The sequence below is a fragment of the Rutidosis leptorrhynchoides genome, chromosome 1, assembly GCF_046630445.1.
Source record: "Rutidosis leptorrhynchoides isolate AG116_Rl617_1_P2 chromosome 1, CSIRO_AGI_Rlap_v1, whole genome shotgun sequence".
NCBI classification, from domain to species: domain Eukaryota; kingdom Viridiplantae; phylum Streptophyta; class Magnoliopsida; order Asterales; family Asteraceae; genus Rutidosis; species Rutidosis leptorrhynchoides.
Genome location: NC_092333.1, coordinates 720542615 through 720565662, shown reverse-complemented (window position 1 = coordinate 720565662; position 23048 = coordinate 720542615). Strand labels below are relative to the sequence as shown.

The window sequence follows — 23048 nt, the reverse complement described above, 5'->3', positions numbered from 1 at the left end:
TAAAGCAAGTATCCCATACTTAACTTTCGAAATCCAAGAAAAATCACTTGAATGTATTTCATGTCGATGGAAAAAAGGCAATCTTGAATGACTCAAATGGTTATAAAAAAAAAAAAAAAAGATGCAAACCCTCCATTTAAAAAAGGAATCGGCTGAAAACCACAAGAATATTGCCGTACAGATGTTAGATAACACCCAACTCGCATTAATCTCAACCTCCTCTCCTCCTGTATTTTTTTTTAGTTTTCCTGTCCATAAGTTAATTTTCGTGTACTTGTATCTACTTCAATGTAATATTGTCTTATTTTTTTACTAAAAGTTCTCTGTCTGCTTTGCAAAAAAAAAAATATAAAAATAAAAAAATACGAAGTAACCCTTTATAATCATGTGCAATTTAACGGAACAATTACTGGTCATTAAGGTTAAGGATGTATTTTGGTAAAAACTAGATTATGGACGGCCCGCGCGTTGCGGCGGGCGCGTTTTGGTTCGCCTTTTATGTAATTGATTCGTGATATCGTTGGTGTTTTTATTAACAAATTAGGAGTGACTAAAGTGAGCCAATAGTGTTTACATTAACAAAATGAAAGTGGCTACAGTGAGCCAAAAGTTCCCAAATACATATACATAGTTTTGACTATATAGATTGACAAAATATGTAGGGTTAGTTAATGGCATTTGTTCCCGACTTCACTCCTTTTTTTTATTGGGTTGGTTATTGTCGCTTTCTGGGGTTACATTCTCACAGCTGAATTCTTTTCTGAGGTTGGTGGTATTGGAGTTGCAGGGTGAGCCTCTACATACAGGATGTCTCTATAACTCAAATACCTACAATAATCAATAGATGAAGCAATTAGTAAATCTAAAGTTTAATAAAAAGATTATAAGTCTAGCCCACATGTCTCTATAACTCAAATACCTACAATAATAATCAATAGATGAAGCAATTAGTAAATCTAAAGTTTAATAAAACTACTATCAAAGGTAACACAAAAAGATTATAAGTCTAGCCCACAGATGCATATACAAAAAGATTTTAATTTTAACCGTCCTTCAGTCTCCGGTTGCACATTGGGCAGCCGTAGTAAAACCATTCTTTGGTTGTGGGTTCCACTGCTTGAGGTCTGTCAGAGAGTAACAGTTTTTGACTTTTTCCTTGTCAAGGTCGCTGTAGCATTTTCATTCTAGTTGTAGAAGGGGTCTTTCATCGAACTTTTCTTTGTACTGTAGATTTATGTATCAACAATACTGTCATGCACATAAACTGAATGAACTTGGCTTTAAAAAGTAAATGGTGTAAAGTCGGTTAACTCAACTTTTGGCTATGATAAATTTCTGAAGCATAGGTGGATTCATATATCGATGATAATTGACAAACTGTCAAATTTGACATGATATAGTATCCTTCAAATATCATAAACGTAAGTATAAACAAATTATTTCTTCATGACAATACTAAATCCAATTTAATCAAGGATTTCTGGCACTTCTAACGTAGCTACTTATATTACTGTAATTTGTAGTTCTATTCAGTAGTTTATAATTAATATAATTGCTCCAGTCGAGACTAACATGCCAATAAAAGACCATGAGATTAGAAAACCCATTAATTTTCTAACACTTCATCAAATAACCAGATAGCCATATTCTTGTCCACACATATTGGTATAAGCCAATATTAAGTAAAGTCAATAACAAGCATTTGGTTGTGGAGTTACCTGTAACGGTGTAGGGTTGAAGCTTATTGTGAAATCTAATTCGAAGTAGTGTTTGGATAGCCAATTGCGGGTATGCTTTCGAATGACGTTTGTAGGCCAAATAAGAGGGATGTTGGGTTCGAGATTGTTTGATCCCATTTTTTGGTCAGTTCGCATATGAATTTGGGTATTCCGTATGCTGAGTGTTGCTGCATTATGTTGGTGAAGCGTTTGTTGTCTTTGTACTTCATTGTGGCTTAGATAGCATTTCCCTGCGGGTTATTTGGTCAGAATAAGTATACGAAATTGCGTGTATGTAGTAGATTAGTCGTCTTAGTTTTAATACCAAAAGACAGCCGCACAAAACGGCAAGCACACTCACAATCACCAACATCGTCATAAACATTTGTTACCCCTACAACAAAAAAAGGAATACAACAACAAAGAATATATAAGAACAATTGCGAAACGTAATGCAAATCATATCGAAAGCACAACCACAAAAAATCCTTACATAACAATAGAGTTAAAGGTCCCACGAAGGCAGAACAACTATCATCATCTCTATTGCCATGACCAACAAAGGTAGTGACACAACTATCGTCTCCAAAAGACAACTTATTGACATATTTATTCTTTTTTCTGCCACTTACACCATCATTTTAACCAAGATAAAACAGCTTCAACAGAGATGTTCAACCTTTTCTTAGGTGTCATTAATCCCCTTTAAGCGGATAAAGACAACAAAAGACAACTCCATAGGAACAGAGAACAACACGTAAACAAATATCAGACACTAAACCATACCCTTAAAGTAATCGAAAATGCTAAAGCAGAACATGAAATTAACACTAAACAACAGACCCTGATAAGAACAAAAAGAAAGTTAAAAAGATATACCTGATGGTGAAAGCGGATAAGTGAATTCGGAGACTACAAATCAAGAATCAAACTAACAACGCTGCAATCCGAACAAAAACGACATCAAAAGAAGATTGCATTTTCAGTAATTCTGTACATGCAAGTCACCATAGAAGAGATGATTATGTGGTTATTTCATAAAACAAAATATGATTCGGGAAATAATATCAAAAGTGAAAAAGGGAAAACCCCGTATATCCTTAAATGACCTACAAAGGTCAGCTGACATTATATCCTCTTAATCAACTGTGGTTACAAAGGTTATTCAACCTGGAAAAACCTACTTTAGTGTTCTTGTTAACTGTGTAAACAACGTTTCTTATCAACACTGACATATTTCTAATGGTAATGTATATATTTCCATCTCCATCGTAGTAAAAAAAGCATTTTGAAGGGCCTTTTGGTCATTGAACGTTCTTCACCCATGCTAGTTTCGCACAAAATTAAAATTTTTACGCAATCATAAATTGAAGGGTAGTTTGAGGCTTAAAATAGGTTAGCGATAGAAATCACATCATAGGCAAAAAGTCAGTTATCTCATACAAATGCAATCTAAAATCATCAAAATACTCCTATTTATATAAAATCATACAATCTAGTAATATTATCGATTATACACCTGCAAAATTTCAAGCTTACAAACCTTATATGTAAACACAGAAACATATACTCCATATATATATATATATATATAGTGGTAGGATCAAGAGGGAAGTAACCATTCGGGGGGAAGCGGGGGGAAGCAAAAACATTTTTTTTTTTTTTCGTTTTTTGAAAAAACTTTGTTCACGAACATTATAGATGAGATGAAAATATGAACATTTAGTAGAGACACTTTGTGATAAATGTTTTTATTTTGGCGGGAAAACGCTCGAAGAAGTAATATATAACAATTATCGTGTTTTTCGAGCGTATTTTGAGGTTTTAACTATTGGGGTTTAGATATTAGGGTTTAGAAATTTAGGGTTTAGATTTAGGATTTAGATTGAGTTTTTAACACGAACGGTTTAGAGTTTAGGGTTTAGGGTTTGGTGTTTTGGGTTTATTCTAAACCCAAAACACCAAACCCTAAACCCTAAACTCTAAATCGGGCTAAATTTTACTTCACAAAACATGAAGAAAAAAAACGTTCATATTCTTCACGAACAATATTATCTTGAATGTTAGTTTTGTCGATCGTTTTCCCACCTAAATAATAACATTCGTCACGAAGTGTCTCTTCTAAATGTTCATATTTTTGTGTGATCTTGATGCCGGAAAAAAAAAATTTAAAAAAAAAACGAAAAAAAAATTTATTTTGCTTCCCCCCGCTTCCCCCGATTGGTTACTTCCCCATTGATCCTGCCCCTATATATATATATATATATATATATATATATATATATATATATATATATATATATATATATATATATATATATATATATATATAGGGGCAGTGATGTGCAGCGGGGTAGTATATAAAATAGTTATTATTTTACTAGGAAAATACTATTAAATACGATACAATTTTACACAAGATATTTATTTATTTATAGAATGGATATACTTAAACCTTGCTACAACACTTATAGGCAGTGTACCTAATCGTACAGTAGTGTAGTTTTTAGTAAGTCCGGTTCGTTCCACAGGGAAATCTTTAAACAAAACTCAACGCTATATTAGTTTACTTTTATAAAAATACAAATATATATATATAAGTAATATTATTATTATAAAGGGGGTTTTTACCGTTTAATGACCGGTTTGTCGATTTTAAAACTTTAGTCGCAGTTAAAACCTAACGTAAAATATAAAATAAATACAAGACTTTAAATTAAAGCGTAAAGTAAATAACGATAATGAAATTGCGAATAATAAAAATGCGATAAAATTAAATTGCGATAATTAAAAGTACGATAATTAAAAGTGCGATTAAATAAAATAACAATAAATAAAAGTGCGATAATTAGAAGTGCAATTAAATATAAAATAAAGGAAATTAAATATGAAATAAAAGAATTATGCTTATTTAAACTTCCGTAATCATGATGTTTGACGTGTTGATTTTAGTTTTATGCCCATGGGTTAATTGTCCTTTGTCCTGAATTATTCAATATGTCCGTCTGGTTTTTGTCCATAACAGTCCATCAGTCATAAATATAAATTGCAAGTGTCCTTGACAAATTATTATTATACCCGAAGTTAAATATTCCAACTAATTGGGGATTCGAATTGTAACAAGGTTTTAATACTTTGTTTAATGAATACACCAGGTTATCGACTGCGTGTAAACCAAGGTTTTACTACTTTGTTAACAATTACACCAATTACCCTTGAATGTAATTTCACCCCTGTTTTGATTATTCTAGTGGCTATTAATCCATTCCCGTGTCCGGTTAAATGAACGATTATTCGTACATATAAATACCCCGCCCATCGTGTCCGATCGAGTGTATATGGTAAATTATAGGGACGCCCAATTGTAAATCTTTATATTAACATTAACAAACTTTCATTTAGTTAAACAAATATAAAGCCCATTAACAGCCCATAGTCTAGTTTCCACAAGTGTCGTTCTTTTATCCAAACCCCAATTATGGTACAAAGCCCAATTACCCAATTTTAGTAATTAGCCCAACATCATGATTACTTCGTTTTAAATAAGCATAATAATAACTTAGCTACGAGACATTAATATAAAAAGGTTGAACATAACTTACAATGATTAAAAATAGCGTAGCGTTACACGGACAGAATTTCGACTTACACCCTTACAACATTCGCTAACATACCCTTATTATTAGAATTATAATTAAAATTAAAATATAAATTATATATATAAATATATTTACGTTGAAGAGGAAGAGAAAAAGGATGATGATTTTGATCAGAATTCGGGTTGCTTTATAGCCAGGGTTGAAAATTGGGGCTCCGCGACTCGCGGCAAAATGGCCTTAAAACTCCGCGAGTCGCGGAGAGATATTTACAGCTCACACCCTTGGAGTTTCCTGCTGCCGACGGTTTTTAATATATATATATAATATATATATAATTAATATAATTAATTATATATTATATTATATTTATATACATAGTTAACTTGTAATTTTTAGTCCGTTGCGTCGAGCGTTAAGAGTTGACTCTAGTCCTGGTTCCGGATTTTCGAACGTCCTCGCGTACAATTTAATATCTTGTACTTTGCGTTTTGAATCTTGTACTCTTGTGATTTCGAGACGTTTCTTATCAATAATTGGAACCTTTTTGATTGTCTTTTGTACTTTTGAGCTTTTTGGTCGTTTGCGTCTTCAATTCGTCGAATCTGTCTTTTGTCTTCACCTTTTATTATTTAAACGAATATCACTTGTAAATAGAACAATTGCAACTAAAAGCTTGTCTTTCTTGAGGAATAATGCTATGAAATATATGTTCGTTTTTAGCATTATCAAATATTCCCACACTTGAGCGTTGCTTGTCCTCAAGCAATATCGTCTTGAAATACTAGAATCACTTCTTTATTCTTCACACTTTGTACATCAGTGATTTCTATACGGCGGTATAAACAATGGTAGTAACGATATGGTTTACAGTCCCACATGACTATAAAAATTTAGATCCATTAAGGAAATTGGATCTTTATGAAAACATTTGATCTTTTGAAAATTAAATCTAGTTTTTACCCTAGATAAGTTTTCCGGAATAACCCTTTACCGGTGTTTGCAAAATATTTTTGTGGGTTTGGTGGGTTTCAGATTTGAAAATTTTAGCTCAAAACTTGCGGTTTTGTGTCACCCACTTGCTAACCTTATATTTGGAAAGCAACACGTCCAGTTTACTTGTTCCGTATATTACCTTTCGGCAAACTACCGTCCGGTTGTAAGGAAAGCGTTGAACAAGCAACTGTTAAGGCAATGTCCCGTGACATGCTTTTGATTATGGTCTATAACGTGTCGGACGCAATTACTATCCTTGGTAGGAGCAATAGTAAAGCTCACCCTTATAATTTTTCGGTCTGGCACAAGGTCCTGTCTTTGACCATGTTATGCAACCACCGTTCTTACGGTTGACACCCGATTTAGTTCAGGTGACCTAATGAATTCCAGGTGAATTCCTAGGATTTTACGTTCAATGGTAATGAACGCATTGAAAATAGGGTTTTTAGAAAACAAATCGGTTTATAATTTTGATCAAAATATTTTCTCGTTTAAGCTCGAGTTTAGATATCATTGAATTCCATGAGTTTGAATTCTCAATCTTTAAGGTCAATCTCTAGGATTGAGTAATATCAGTCTTAAAAGCTGATTTTTAATCTTTAAGGAGATTATCCTTTCTGGGGATCTGATTCATTAGTCTTATCCAGCTAATTTGCATGGTGCCTCCCCATTGTACGAGATAAATCCTTCTTATGGTTAGGATAAATCTGACCACTTGGCGACCCTGTTTGATGCTGAGGTCCGTGGATTTCCTGCTGATTTTAGTGATGACTTTTCTAGATTTTTCGTCAACCTACAGCTGGTCTGGACAACAACTTCATGACCTAAATCAAAAAGCGCGTGTCTTTTTCGGAAGACTTTACTTCCTTTTAATGATGGAATTGATTCATCGTGTAGATCCATCTCTTCTTTTCTTTCATCGGGTAAAACAGTTTAGTTTAGTCCAAAGCAAAAGTATTTTCAGTTATTTGTTACAAATATATGTGGCATATGTTTAAAATAACTTGGTAAATTTTCCCACACTTGGCTTTTTATTTTTCTTTTTATCGTCCTCTATTCCATTTTAAATGAATTTTAACATTTTAGTTTGTTTCTCAATTTATGTCCTTTCCGAGGTAACAATAATTTCGGTGTTAACACCTAGTTTTATCGTTCATAAATATGTATAAACATGATTTTGAATTCATTTATTTGAAAATTTTGAAAAATTTTACTAGAATTGGGTAGTCAGTATATAAGACTAGGGCTGTTCTTTTTTTATCAGAGAGCACTAGATTCTAATACAACTACTGCTTTACTAGTATTTTAATGGTAACCAAGTGTTTAATATAAAAATTTTTAAAATCCGAAAGAATTTAACCCCTTCCCACACTTAAGATCTTGCAATGCCCTCATTTGCAAGAAATCAGTAACAATTTAAATTATTGAGGGTGATTTGTGTGAAAATGATTAAATTTTTACCAAAGTTTCCAAATATATTGGCGTTTGTTTGCTGAATGATAAATGGTGCACATCATTTGTTCATTCCGTCTTGTTGTTATTTCACATATATTTTGCATCTTGTCGTCAAAATTAGTTGCTTTTGCTGAACTTAATGCCAGTCTTTGAAAATGCGTTGTTTTACCCTGTTGTGTACATAAGATAAACTGCAAACATATATACATATTTTTGAAGTTTGGTATATTACCCCACATTCAAAAATTATTAAAATCTAAGAATAAAAGTTAGATAATTATAAAAATGATTACAATATTAACAAAAGTATTAAACATATCAATAATTACAAATTACAAAATAAAAATAAAAATAAGTAAACTAAGGATGATATTGGTACCAATAGGGGTTCCACGTATAACCATAAGTGCTATAGAATGCTTCGGCAGGGTCATACGTAGGATATGGTGGCTGCATCTCTATCGACCAAGGAGGGAAGACGGGTTTCGGTGTAGGAATATAGTTTCTACCTATATGTTGGCAATGCGCTATGATCTGGTTCTGATGAACTTGCCAATCTTCAAATGCTCTCTGTCTAGCATTTTCGTATTCCTGAGAAGCTATAAACCTATGCATTTCTTGCATCTCATTCCCCCCTCCTACATTACCTTGTTCCTGGTTTCTCTCTACCTGTGGATGTCTACCATTGTATCGTACTGCGGCGTTATTTCGCCGCTTCAAAACTTTAGCACCATGGTATACATTTAAACCTATAGTGTCGCGGGGTTCCGGCTCTTCTACCAATAATCCCCCCCGACTTATATCCACACCGAGATATTCACCAATCAAAGTAATAAAAATACCACCTCCTATTATGCTATGTGAACGCATCCCTCGAACCATAGCTGATAAATAATAACCCACACAATATGGTATACTTACAGCGCTGTGTGGGTCTCGAATACACATATGGTAAAACAAATCTTGTTCATTTACCTTTTCTTTGTTTTTACCCCTTTGTGTAATTGAATTAGCTAAAAACCTATGTATTACTCTTAATTCGGCTCTATCTATATCCAAATAAGAGTAGTTTCCCCCTTTAAAACGGTGATGGCTTGTCATTTGACTCCACACACCGTGTGTATCAAAATTTTCATCTATTTTCCTACCGTTTAGTATCAATCCTCTACAATCGGCAGACGCTAATTCCTCAGGCGTGTATATACGTAAAGCCTGAGCCATGTCCAGTAAAGACATGTGGCGCATCGAACCGCCTAACAAAAATCTAATAAAAGAACGATCGGTTAAACTAGCTACCCGATCATTCAACTCTATACTACATAACAACTCTTCACACCATACTTTATATACAGGTCTGCGTATGGTGAATAAACATATCCAGTCATTAAAAGAAGAATTACCATACCTCTGTACCAGTAATTCCCTAATTGGCCCGGCCAATTCTACAGCTTCCAAGGGTCCCCATTCTATGACCCTTGGTACCTCAACAACCTTGGAATGAAGAGTATGCAAACCCCGTTGATATTTTGGATAATCTATCCAAAGTCTGTCAAATCTCAGGTTCGGGTGCAACTGTTCCAAGTGCATATCTGAAAAGGTCATGACTGGATGAGGTACATCCTGCTTGTAGTAGTTATCTACCTCCTGTTGTTCCAAGTTCTCAGCAGGAGCATGGCGGGCTTGGGATGAAGATTCACCCCTTTCATTCTGCAAAACACATCAAACACAAATTTTGTGCATCCAAATATGCATTAGTGTCAGCAAAATCATCAATCAAAATAATTACAATGACATTATCAATTTACATCAAACTTAAGCTTATTTTCACATTTTTATCAAATCTACACTTTTTCAAATAAGCATATACGAAAATTTTCGCCAAGTTCATAAACATTCAACTCAAATAACATGTCAAAATAATCATTACTAGCAAATAAACAAGTCTCAAATGGCATTATCTTTCAAAAATCAAGTTCATGAATTTTGGACTTGAAAAAGTCCACTTTAATTCTCAAAATCATGTTTAGGCTCAAAGTTTGGATCATTTAACTACCTAGACATGTTACACTACTCAATTTAACAACAATTCATGACAAAAATCGGCCATAACCTGTTTATATCAAAAAGCCCCAAATTGCTCAAGAACACAAACCCTAGATTATTCAAAATTTGAAGTTTAAGGCTTCTAATCATGTTAAACAGCATCAATCTAGGTTATACAAGCATAATACATAAACAATTTAAGTCTAATTACACTAAAAAGCATCAAAATCAAATTGGGTAAAAATTAGCTCAAGAACACTAAAATTCGAATTAAATGGTGTTTAGGTGTAGAAATTTACCGTTTTTCTTGAGTAGTTCTTAGATATCATCCTTCTCAACATGATTTTAGCAAAAAATTTGGTGATTAACGGTTAAAAATTGAGATTTTTGGGGGTGATTTTCGGGTTTTTCGGGGTCTTTTTTCGCTGTTAAAATTGCAGTGTTTTTGTGTGGGAGTGAACTGATCGTTCAGCTCCTTATATTTTTTTTCTGTAATTTTGTCCCTCCGCGAGTCGCGGAGGTTTTTCACTGCAAACTCCGCGAGTCGCGGAGTTTACCCTTTTTTTTTTTTTTTTTTTTTTTATAATCTTTAACTTATAACACAATTAAGAAATTAATTTTAAAATTTTGTTTCCCTTGTTATTTAGGACGAGGTCGTTTCGGATCGATGTCCTAGTCCGTCCTTCGACAAAATTTTAAAATTTGTCTTTTTGTAGCGATTGTTTTAAAAGCTAAGATTTTTGGGTTTTTTCAATGTTTTTGGCATACTTTAAATCAATAAGATTAAAAATAATGATAATAAAAGTTCTCGTCCCTCCCTCGGGTAAAGCAATTTCGGTTCAAAGACCTAGTCTTCAACTTACGACGAATTTTTAAAAATCATATTTTTAACTTAATGAGATAAAGTAAATTTTTGTTTTTAAATTCACACAACTTAAATATAAAATTCAAAATTAAAAATTAAAAATTCACACCAAACTTAAAATTTGAAATGCATAAAATTTAAATTTCATATTTTAAAAATTAAAAATTCACACCAAACTTAATTTAAAAATTCATAAATTCATACCAAACTTATATTAATTTTTCAAATATTTACAATTTTAAATATATTATTTTTACAAAGTTTACAATATTAATTTAAGATTTAAATATTAATTTTAAAAACATGGTAAAAAAATAAATTAAAAATCTTTTTGTCTTTTTATCCCACTTTAATTAATCAAATATTATCAAAAATATGCGCCCCTCTTTTCGGTAAAGTAATTTCGGTTCCAAGACCTAATTTAACTCATGACGAATTTTTGAAATATTTTGGGTTGATTGATTAAAGATATTTATACCTTAAGAATAAACGTTAAATTTCGCAGTGATGTAATAAATTTTTGAACGATATCAATAATTTCGGTCGCCAAACCTAATTTTATTCAATACCAATTTAATACTTTTTAGCGAACAAATTAGCGTTTATTATCAAAAGGTTAAAAATAAAAATAAAAATAAAAACTGTACAGACATACCTGTGAAATAGATTTCTTAGTTATATGATCTATTATATTCATAAGATAGTCGGTTTAATTGGTTTTCCATGGCTGCATAAGCGTAACCTCGAGCATTCATTGTCTTTTCTTCTAAACATATGAACGGTCCGTCTCTGCATAAAGTAACAAATTCGGTATTTGAATAGGTTTGATTATTTGAACATTTACCTCCATGTGACCATTTTCCGCATTTGTGACATTTTTCTAGGTGTCGTGCTCTTCTTTTCGCTGCGGATTTTGATTTTCCTTTACCAAATTGTAACTTATTATCTTCGCATCTGGATCCTTTTCTAACTCCGTCCATTCTTTCTCTGATTACTGATACTATTTCACTTGGTAGTATGTAATTATTACGTTTAGTGATCAAAGCGTGTAGCATTAGACCATGGTTTAGTTCACAGGCAGTCTTCATTTTGTAAAAACCTAAAAAAAAATAAAAATTCAGAATGGGGGGAGAAGACTAGTTCTTTAGGGTCTGCTAGGGAAAGACCATACGTGTTCCATTTTCGAGAACTACACGAAAACAGACAATCTAACTCTAACAGAAATACATATTATCCTTTAAAGATTTGATTCTCCCCACACTTAGTTAGCTGTTGTGTCGAAATTGTGATTAACTTCGTTGTCGACTTCCATCGGACCCTGTATGTAATGTTTAACTCTGTGACCATTAACTTTAAATTCAATCCCATTTGAATTTATTAATTCTATCGTTCCGTATGGGAAAACTCTTTTGACTATGAATGGTCCAGACCATCTTGATTTCAATTTTCCAGGAAATAGCTTGAATCGTGAATTGAAAAGAAGAACTCTGTCTCCTTCTTTAAATTCTTTTGAACTTCTGATTCTTTTATCATGCCATTTCTTCGTTCTTTCTTTATAGATTAACGAATTATCGTATGCTTCATGTCTTAATTCTTCTAATTCGTTTAGTTGACTTAATCGTAGACGTCCGGCTTCATGTAAATCAAGATTACATGTTTTCAAAGCCCAAAATGCTTTGTGTTCAATTTCTACTGGAAGATGACATGCTTTTCCATAAACAAGTCTAAAAGGTGTGGTTCCAATTGGAGTTTTGTAGGCTGTTCTAAAAGCCCAGAGTGCATCCTCCAATTTAATGGACCATTCCTTTGGATTTGATCCTACGGTTTTCTCAAGAATACGTTTTAAAGCTCGGTTTGTATTTTCAACTTGTCCACTTGTTTGTGGATGATATGCGGTGGAGATTTTATGAGTTACTCCATATCTTTTAAGAACTTTCTCAAGTTGATTATTACAAAAATGAGTTCCCCGATCACTTATTAAAGCTTTCGGTGTTCCAAACCTTGCAAAAAGACGTTTTAAAAAGTTGACTACAACTCGTGCATCGTTAGTTGGGAGAGCTTGTGCTTCCGCCCATTTAGATACATAATCAATGGCTACGAGTATATATAGATTATTATGAGATTTTGGAAATGGACCCATAAAGTCAATACCCCAAATGTCAAATACTTCACATACTTGGATGACATTTTGTGGCATTTCATCACGTTGACTTATTCTTCCGGCCCTTTGACATGCATCACAGGATTTGCAAAGAAGGTGTGCGTCTTTGTAAATTGTAGGCCAATAGAATCCAGCTTCATAAATTTTTCTTGCTGTTAGTTGAGGCCCATAATGCCCTCCTGTTGGTCCTGTGTGACAATGGTTTAAAATTTTACTAGCTTCATCTCCAAATACACATCGGCGTATTATTCCATCGGGACAACTTTTAAACAGATGTGGATCTTCCCAGAAATAGTGTTTTATATCACTGAAGAATTTCTTTCGTCTTTGGTACGATAATCCTTTTTCAAGGAATCCACAAACTAAGTAGTTTGCATAGTCTGCAAACCATGGGATTTCTTTATAATCTATCTTCAATAGATATTCATCAGGAAAGTTGTCTTGTATGGCCGATTCATTCAGAACTTCTAATTCGGGATTTTCAAGACGAGAAAGATGATCAGCGGCGAGATTTTCTGCTCCTTTTTTATCTCGGATTTCAATATCAAACTCTTGTAAGAGTAAGATCCAACGGATTAATCTTGGTTTAGCATCTTGTTTTGAAAATAGGTATCTAAGAGCAGAATGGTCGGTATAGACCACCGTTTTTGCTAGAACGAGATATGATCGAAATTTGTCAAAAGCAAAGACAATAGCAAGGAGTTCTTTTTCAGTAGTTGTATAGTTCGTTTGTGCTCCTTGTAATGTCTTACTAGCATAATATATAGGTTGAAATCGTTTTTCAATCCTTTGTCCTAAAACGGCTCCCATTGCAAAATCACTTGCATCGCACATTAGTTCAAATGGTAGATTCCAATTTGGTGTTATCATGATCGGCGCATTAGTGAGTTTTTCTTTAAGAATATTAAAAGATTTGATACACTCATCTGAAAAGATGAATGGCGCATCCTTTTCTAGGAGTTTATTCATAGGAGTGGCAATTTTAGAAAAATCTTTTATAAAACGTCGGTAAAAACCGGCATGCCCTAGAAAACTCCTAACTCCTCTAACATTGGTGGGATGTGGAAGTTTAGCAATTACATCTACTTTAGCTCTATCCACTTCAATTCCTTCTTTTGAAATTTTATGTCCAAGAACGATGCCTTCTTTAACCATGAAATGGCATTTCTCCCAATTAAGTACTAGATTTGATTTTTCGCATCTAATTAGCATTCGTTCCAGATTAACTAGACATGATTTAAATGTATCACCGAAGACTGAAAAGTCATCCATGAATACTTCCATGCATTCTTCTATCATGTCATGAAAAATCGCCATCATACACCTTTGAAAGGTTGCAGGGGCGTTACAAAGTCCAAATGGCATGCGTTTGTAAGCAAAAGTACCATAAGGGCACGTGAATGTGGTTTTCTCTTGATCTTCGGGTGCTATTGGAATTTGAAAATATCCGGAAAATCCATCTAGGAAACAATAGTAACTATTTCCGGCTAATCTTTCCAACATTTGATCTATGAAAGGTAAGGGAAAGTGATCTTTTCTGGTGGCGTCATTTAATTTTCTATAATCAATACATACACGCCATCCTGTTACAGTCCTAGTAGGAATAAGCTCATTTTTCTCATTTGTGATGACAGTCATGCCACCCTTCTTAGGTACGCATTGAACTGGGCTTACCCATGGACTATCAGAAATTGGATATATCAAACCTGCATCTAGCAGTTTAATAATCTCTTTCTTAACTACATCTTGCATATTAGGATTTAGTCTTCGTTGGCGTTGCACATACGTTTTATGATCTTCTTCCATAAGGATTTTATGTGTGCAATACGAAGGACTTATTCCTTTAATATCATGAATCTTCCATGCAATGGCTGGTTTATGAGCTTTCAACACAGAAATGAGTTGTGATTTCTCATTTTCAGTAAGAGAAGACGATATTATTACAGGTAATTCAGATTCACCATGTAAATAAGCGTATTCCAAATGGTTTGGAAGTGGCTTTAACTCTAATTTCGGAGGTTCTTCTATCGATGATTTATATCGATATCTGTCTTCTTCTTTTAGCATTTGAATTTCTTCTGTTGTTGGTTCATATCCATTAGCTATAAGTGTAGCTAACATTTCAGCTTCATCAATTGGTTCATTACCTTCTCCTAAAGAACATTCTCCTGTTCCTTGTAATTCTGGAAATTCTTCTAATAATTCTGCATGTGCATCTATAGTTTGAATATAATAACATGTATCATCTGCAGATTGTGGTTGTTGCATTGCTCTATCAACTGAAAAGGTAACACTCTCATCCTCTATACTTAGGGTCAATTTCTTACCGAACACGTCTATCATTGCTTTAGCCGTGTTTAAGAATGGTCTTCCTAATATGAGAGGAACTTGAGAATCTTCTTCCATGTCTAAAACAACAAAATCTACTGGGAATACTAAAGTACCAACTTTAACTAGCATGTTCTCCATTATCCCTCTAGGATATTTTATTGATCTATCGGCTAGTTGTATGCTTATTCTGGTTGGTTTTAATTCTCCAAGGTCTAGTTTAGCGTATAGTGAATACGGCATTAGATTTATACTAGCACCTAAGTCTGTCAATGCTTCTATTGAACTAAGACTACCCAGAAAACATGGAATTGTGAAACTTCCTGGATCAGATAGTTTTTCTGGTATCTTATTCAACAGCACTGCTGAACAATTAGCATTCATAGTTACAGCCGAGAGTTCTTCCATTTTCTTTCTATTCGTGATTAGATCTTTCAAGAATTTAGCATATCTTGGCATTCCTGAAATCACATCAATGAAAGGAAGATTTACATTTATCTGTTTAAACATATCCAAGAATTTGGATTGCTCGGCTTCAAGTTTTTCCTTCTTCATTTTACTCGGGTAAGGAAGTGGTGGTTGGTATGGTTTAACATAAGGTTTATCCTTAACTGTGTTATCTTCATTAACCTTTTCAACTACCGGTTCTTTTTCCTTATCTTGATCAGGTTGTGGTTCTTGTGTAGTAGGAATAGTTTCATCAGAAGTTACAGGTATTTCAGGTGGTTTAAGTGTTGTACCACTTCTTGTGGTAATAGCTTTAGCTGTTTCATTCCGGGGGTTAGCATTTGTATCACTAGGTAGACTTCCCGGTTTTCTTTCACCTATTAACCTTGCTAGGTTACTCACTTCTTGTTCCAGATTTTGAATAGAAGCTTGTTGATTTCTAAATGCTTGAGCATTTTGTTCATTTGTTTGTTTTTGAGATGTGAAAAACTGCGTTTGAGTTTCAACTAGCTTTGTCATCATATCTTCTAAATTCGGCTTTTTATCATCGGTTTGTTGTGGTGGTTTGTTTTGAAAATTCGGTCTTTGCTGATTGTAAGTATTGTTGGATATTTGTTGATTGCTAGGACCTTGTTGGTTGTTGTATGGAATATTTCGGTTATAATTCTGGTTTTGATTGTAAATCGGTCTTGGCGGTTGATAATTATTCTGATAATTATTTCCAGGCCTTTGGTTTATGTATGAAATATTCTCTCTTTGTTCCATTGTTAATTCAATACTGAGACAATCTTTTGTCAAATGTGGTCCTCCACACTGTTCACAACTAATTCGTATTGAGTGAATATCCTTAGTCATCTTTTCCATTCGTCTCTCGAAAGCATCTATCTTTGCGGAAATGGAATCTAAGTCATGGCTAGAATCGGCTCTAGCTGCTTTAGATGATCTAATGATATCTTTTTCTTGGTGCCACTCATGTGAGTGGGAAGCAGTATTATCAATAATTTTGTAAGCATCAGTTTCGGTTTTCTTCATAATAGAACCACCAGCTGCTATATCTATGTCTTTTCTTGTAGTGATGTCGCATCCTTGGTAGAATATTTGTACTATTTGACAGGTGTCTAAACCATGTTGCGGACATCCTCTTAACAACTTTCCATATCTTGTCCACGCCTCATATAGAGTTTCATTTGGTTTCTGTGTGAACGTAACAATTTCTGCTTGAAGTCTTACGGCTTTAGATGCGGGAAAGAATTGTTTAAGAAATTTGTCAACTAAAACGTCCCATGTATCAATCGCCCCTTCAGGTAACGATTCCAACCAATCTTTGGCTTCTCCCTTTAAAGTCCAGGGAAATAACATGAGATATATCTGTTCATCCTCCACTTCTCGGATTTTAAATAGTGTGCAGATCCTATTAAAGGTACGTAGATGTTCATTTGGATCTTCCTTCGGCGCACCACTAAATTGGCATTGATTAGTCACCATGTGTAGAATTTGTCCTTTGATTTCATAATCTGGCGCATTAATGTCTGGATGAGTAATTGCGTGACCTTGGCCAGTGCGTTTAGCTCTCATTCGGTCTTCCATACTTAAAGGTTCCAGATTCTCCATAATTGAATTTGTTGAATCGGTATCACTAGATGATTCTGATTTAATAGTTCGTTCCTCAACAATCTCTGTTTGAATGATTGGTGGTTCCGGAGGAAAGTTTAATGGTTCAGGATCTATGAACCGTTCCTGAATATTTTCTGGATTATCAATTGTGAGGTTAGGTTCAAAAAATGGATTATCGGAAATTTGAGTTGAAGTACTTGGTCGACTGGATGACGATTCTAAAGAAAAATCAACGGCGGTTATATTTGTTAAACGATGTCTTGATCTAGTTACAGGTGGTGAACGTACAAAAGGTGATGAACGTCTTGCTCGGTGCATTCACTGAATATCCTATTAGTTTTTAAAAGGAAAGAAAAATTATAATAAGTTATCCAATCAATAGACTTTTCTGATTTTGCCCACGTTTCGAATAGCCAAAAGATGCAGCAGAGGGGCAGGATTCGTTTGGTCTCAATATAATTGAGGACTGTTTGGCTCCAATAACCCGGTCCACGTACAAATCCAACTATTACTACGAACCAGAAAATTTTGATGTCTATCAATTTAACTACTCAAAATAAATTTTCGTAATTTTAAGAAATTTAGATAAGAAGTAGAATAAAAATCTAAGTCCTAAAAACTAGAATGGCGAGAAATAAGAGAGACAAAGAGTTCGTCGCAAAAGGTCGAAAAAGAAAAATGGTTGAAAAAATAAAAGGTGACGGAAAAATAAAAGAAACTTATAAAAACTTAAAAATACTTTACTAATTTAACCTTATTACTACAACTAACTTAAAATTATAATCGCAAATTGAAATTACTAATTGGAATGATAATTGATACATAGTAAAAGGTCTAAAAATATTAAAGCTTACAGGGAAAAACTAAATCCCAAATGGAAATAACTTAAAAAGAAACTAAAACTTAAAAAGGCGTCGCAAAATTCTAAAGCACCTAAATTTTAGTCTAAAGAAAAAGCACTTAAGGAATTCTACGGCAAAGCCTAAAAATCTAGGAGTAAAAATAACTATAGCAAAAACTAAGTTTAAAATTAATTATGAGTTAAAAATACAAATATTATGCTACAACGATTAAAAAGGTACAAAATATAAAAATATACAAAAAGTTGTAAAAAGTACAATTTTTTTAAAAATATTATTTTTATATTATTTATTTTATTAAAACTACTAATTTTACAATTTTAATAAAACTAATTAAACAAAATACATAAATTAAATAAAAAGTAAAATTAAAACTAAAACTAATAATAATAATAATAATAATTAAGTTTTAATAATAATAATAATAAATTAAAACCCGTAATCAATGCTTGATTAGGGTTTTGTCCGTGTGTCAGAAACCCTCCGCGAGTCGCGGCAAAGAGAGAAGAAAACCCCGCGAGTCGCGGGGTTCAGAATTTGAGCTGACAGGTTTCACTTTTTACGCGTTTTTCTTTATTTTTTTTTTTTTTTTATTTTGTTTTCTGTTTTTTAAATAATTAAAAGATATTAAAATTAAAACTTATATTTTTATAAACTAAAATAAAAATAAAGAAACTTATAAAACTTAAATATTTAACAAAATCCTAAAAATACTTATATTTTTGTTTGTCTTTTTATATTTTTGAATAATTAAAACGTATTTTTACAAAAATGAATTTTAATAAAAGTAGATAAAAATCTTTTTTTTTTTTTTTATATATATATATATTAGCGTTGCGCTTCCGGCTTTTAAGATAAGTCCCCGGCAGCGGCGCCAAAAATACTTGATGTGCAGCGGGGTAGTATATAAAATAGTTATTATTTTACTAGGAAAATACTATTAAATACGATACAATTTTACACAAGATATTTATTTATTTATAGAATGGATATACTTAAACCTTGCTACAACACTTATAGGCAGTGTACCTAATCGTACAGTAGTGTAGTTTTTAGTAAGTCCGGTTCGTTCCACAGGGAAATCTTTAAACAAAACTCAACGCTATATTAGTTTACTTTTATAAAAATACAAATATATATATATAAGTAATATTATTATTATAAAGGGGGTTTTTACCGTTTAATGACCGGTTTGTCGATTTTAAAACTTTAGTCGCAGTTAAAACCTAACGTAAAATATAAAATAAATACAAGACTTTAAATTAAAGCGTAAAGTAAATAACGATAATGAAATTGCGAATAATAAAAATGCGATAAAATTAAATTGCGATAATTAAAAGTACGATAATTAAAAGTGCGATTAAATAAAATAACAATAAATAAAAGTGCGATAATTAGAAGTGCAATTAAATATAAAATAAAGGAAATTAAATATGAAATAAAAGAATTATGCTTATTTAAACTTCCGTAATCATGATGTTTGACGTGTTGATTTTAGTTTTATGCCCATGGGTTAATTGTCCTTTGTCCTGAATTATTCAATATGTCCGTCTGGTTTTTGTCCATAACAGTCCATCAGTCATAAATATAAATTGCAAGTGTCCTTGACAAATTATTATTATACCCGAAGTTAAATATTCCAACTAATTGGGGATTCGAATTGTAACAAGGTTTTAATACTTTGTTTAATGAATACACCAGGTTATCGACTGCGTGTAAACCAAGGTTTTACTACTTTGTTAACAATTACACCAATTACCCTTGAATGTAATTTCACCCCTGTTTTGATTATTCTAGTGGCTATTAATCCATTCCCGTGTCCGGTTAAATGAACGATTATTCGTACATATAAATACCCCGCCCATCGTGTCCGATCGAGTGTATATGGTAAATTATAGGGACGCCCAATTGTAAATCTTTATATTAACATTAACAAACTTTCATTTAGTTAAACAAATATAAAGCCCATTAACAGCCCATAGTCTAGTTTCCACAAGTGTCGTTCTTTTATCCAAACCCCAATTATGGTACAAAGCCCAATTACCCAATTTTAGTAATTAGCCCAACATCATGATTACTTCGTTTTAAATAAGCATAATAATAACTTAGCTACGAGACATTAATATAAAAAGGTTGAACATAACTTACAATGATTAAAAATAGCGTAGCGTTACACGGACAGAATTTCGACTTACACCCTTACAACATTCGCTAACATACCCTTATTATTAGAATTATAATTAAAATTAAAATATAAATTATATATATAAATATATTTACGTTGAAGAGGAAGAGAAAAAGGATGATGATTTTGATCAGAATTCGGGTTGCTTTATAGCCAGGGTTGAAAATTGGGGCTCCGCGACTCGCGGCAAAATGGCCTTAAAACTCCGCGAGTCGCGGAGAGATATTTACAGCTCACACCCTTGGAGTTTCCTGCTGCCGACGGTTTTTAATATATATATATAATATATATATAATTAATATAATTAATTATATATTATATTATATTTATATACATAGTTAACTTGTAATTTTTAGTCCGTTGCGTCGAGCGTTAAGAGTTGACTCTAGTCCTGGTTCCGGATTTTCGAACGTCCTCGCGTACAATTTAATATCTTGTACTTTGCGTTTTGAATCTTGTACTCTTGTGATTTCGAGACGTTTCTTATCAATAATTGGAACCTTTTTGATTGTCTTTTGTACTTTTGAGCTTTTTGGTCGTTTGCGTCTTCAATTCGTCGAATCTGTCTTTTGTCTTCACCTTTTATTATTTAAACGAATATCACTTGTAAATAGAACAATTGCAACTAAAAGCTTGTCTTTCTTGAGGAATAATGCTATGAAATATATGTTCGTTTTTAGCATTATCAGGCAGCAATCGGGGGGAAGCAAAAAAAAAATTCATTTTTTTTGAATTTTTTTTTTCCGCCATCAAGATCACACGAAAATATGAACATTTAGAAGAGACACTTCGTGATGAATGTTATTATTTAGGCGGGAAAACGATCGACAAAAATAACATTCAAGATAATATTGTTCGTGAAGAATATGAACGTTTTTTTTTTTCATGTTTTGTGAAGTAAAATTTAGCCCGATTTAGAGTTTAGGGTTTAGGGTTTGGTGTTTTGGGTTTATTCCATAAACCCAAAACACCAAACCCTAAACCCTAAACTCTAAACCGTTCGTGTTAAAAACTCAATCTAAATCCTGAATCTAAACCCTAATATCTAAACCCCAATAGCTAAAACCTCAAAATACGCTCGAAAAACACGATAATTGTTATATATTACTTCTTCGAGCGCTTTCCCGCCAAAATAAAAACATTTATCACAAAGTGTCTCTACTAAATGTTCATATTTTCATCTCATCTATAATGTTCGTGAACAAAGTTTTTTCAAAAAACGAAAAAAAAAAAAAAGTTTTTGCTTCCCCCTTCCCCGAATGTTAGTTCCCTCTTGATTCTACCAATATATATATATATATATATATATATATATATATATATATATATATATATATATATATATATATATATATTGTTATACCTCATTTAGTAGTGGACTTCAGGAGAGGCTTCGCAGTGGAAGAAGAACATGCCAATAAATCACAATTTCAAAGCAAATTATTCAAAATCGAATAAGACAACATTTTAAGTGAATTGATAGCAAATATTTTACTTGTATTTAAATTTATCATCGAAATACTTTTCAAAGTATTGGATCTGGGCATAATTAATAAAATTTTAAAAACTTTGATGAAATTAGGGATATATTAACGGTCTATAATGACGAATTAAACAAATAGTGTGTAGTTTTAAGTGAAAGTTAAGAGAATTAGTAGATATATCTACCTGTTGTTATGTATGTGAAACAGAGCCGAGTAGCTTGATTGGTGAAAGGCATTGATAGCAATTACAACGGCGACGATGCAAACGGCAGCGTCGACGGGAACGCAAACGGCAGCGACGACGAAGAGGGTTGGAGATGAAGTAGTCTGGATTCATAATTTGATGATGTAAACTTTTTTTTTTTTTTTTTTTTTTGCTTATCGGTCCGTTTCGTTTGTGGAGGTTAAGAAGATAGGATAGATGGTTAGTGGTAGATGAGAAGAGGCAAGAGGAAGGTGGATGGGATTTTAAGTGTAGATTTGAATAGATGAAGTGAAACTGTATGACAGTGGTGGAACAGTATAACAGTGGCGGTAAGAGGTTATGGGCAATAGGATTAAAGAGAAAATTACGGTGATTTAGGCGCTGTTTGTTTTTTAAGATGTTTTTGTCTGAAGATCTGCGGACCATGTCTGTAAAGAAGATATGGTCTGAAGGTCTGTATGCTGAATAATGAAGACTGTTTGTTTTTAGGTCTGCAACATAACTTAATTCTGTCTGCAGCACTTAGAAGCACATTTCTAAGTCTGCGAGGCTGCAGACATAATAAGACATAATTTTATCTTATGTCTTCAGAAAAACAAACTGTCTGCAGTAAAAACGTCTGCGGGCGCGCAGACATAAGACATAATAAGGTCTGCAGACAGGAAAACAAACACCACCTTAGTATATAGATTGATTAATAATAATTAATAATAATAATATAATAATAATAATAATAATAATAATAATAATAATAATAATAATAATAATAATAATAATAATAATAATAATAATAATAATAATAATAATAATAATAATAATAATAGTAATGTCTTTAAGGACTGTTTTTGCATGGGTTATTTTGACAATTTTATCTACATTTTATGTTTAAATGATAATGATATAGTAGATAGTTTTGATACTTTACAATTGGGAGTTGATCCGTACACCATCTCTATTTTGCCATACACCACTAAATAAATTTTTTGAACATTTTTACCCTTCCTTTTGTTTACCACCAACTCCCCTTAACTTCTCAAAGGAAGGGTAAAACTGTCTAAATAATTGTTTTGGTGGTGTATGACAAAAACAAA

General features: G+C 32.7%; 1 long non-coding RNA gene across 4 annotated transcripts; it reads right to left on the bottom strand.

Moving 5' to 3' along the window:
* Positions 1–935: 935 nt before the first annotated feature.
* LOC139886293 (uncharacterized) lies at positions 936–22246 on the bottom strand. Of its 4 annotated transcripts, XR_011772386.1 has the most exons (6): positions 21937–22246; positions 21632–21659; positions 2598–2658; positions 2212–2451; positions 2044–2112; positions 936–1969 (listed from the first exon to the last, which is right to left on the bottom strand). It is a non-coding gene; the product is annotated as an uncharacterized lncRNA (long non-coding RNA). The 4 variants fall into 4 exon arrangements; XR_011772385.1 differs by having other exon boundaries at positions 2212–2658; XR_011772388.1 differs by lacking the exon at positions 21632–21659.
* Between the last annotated feature and the right edge of the window lie 802 nt (positions 22247–23048).